Source organism: Arachis ipaensis, chromosome B02, assembly GCF_000816755.2.
Source record: "Arachis ipaensis cultivar K30076 chromosome B02, Araip1.1, whole genome shotgun sequence".
Lineage (NCBI taxonomy): Eukaryota > Viridiplantae > Streptophyta > Magnoliopsida > Fabales > Fabaceae > Arachis > Arachis ipaensis.
Genome location: NC_029786.2, coordinates 78286967 through 78287783, shown reverse-complemented (window position 1 = coordinate 78287783; position 817 = coordinate 78286967).

Here is an 817-nt window from a genome sequence, read left to right as displayed (position 1 = left end):
TATTCTGTATTTATTTAATATTAACATTACGAGAGGAGTAGCAGCAACCCAAGCGAATAGCAAACCCAAAGCCAAAAATAGAAATGGAAAAAGAAAAACTAGAAAAGGAGTAAAAGGAAAGGAAGATGGAAGATGAAACAAGAACTAGCCAAGGAAGTGATATGGTGAGGCTTCAGCAACTTATAAGTAACCTCCTTCTAAAAAGGCCATTTGAATGGTCGAAGGCAAGAAGGTCCTTTCATGAAGGAAGAAATGAAAAATTCCACTCATTTTTTGAAAGAGCTAAATACTAAATCAATATTAAAAAAAATTTTGGCGTTGACAAAAATAGTACCTAATAGATATTATTAATAAAATGGTCTTTGAAAAAAACTAAAATTTGACAAGCGTATCCCTGAACTCACAAGAACACATAACCAGTGAGAATGATACTGAGGTGGCCACTGTGTTTTGATTATATGACAACCTTGTTAATGTATATCTTAGGTGAAATTTTTAATTAATTAACTCAACATGAAAAATTTCCAAATCATTCTAGGTTTGCCCTGAATCCTAAAATGGGACTTTCCACCATGAGTTGCTCCAAATTTGTAGATTGGAAGATGTATACGGCTATAGCTCATGGTAAATCTGTTATTGGGAGAAAGAACCCATCAATACAATAAATAGTCAAAAATTCAATTGACAGAAATTACATATTAATATACAATTCAAGAAGATTACTATATAATAAAGCTTACCTAGAAGAGAAGGCAAATAGATTCATATACAATAACAAAAAAACTTAATAAACTCACCTGTGCAACCTAACTCAGCT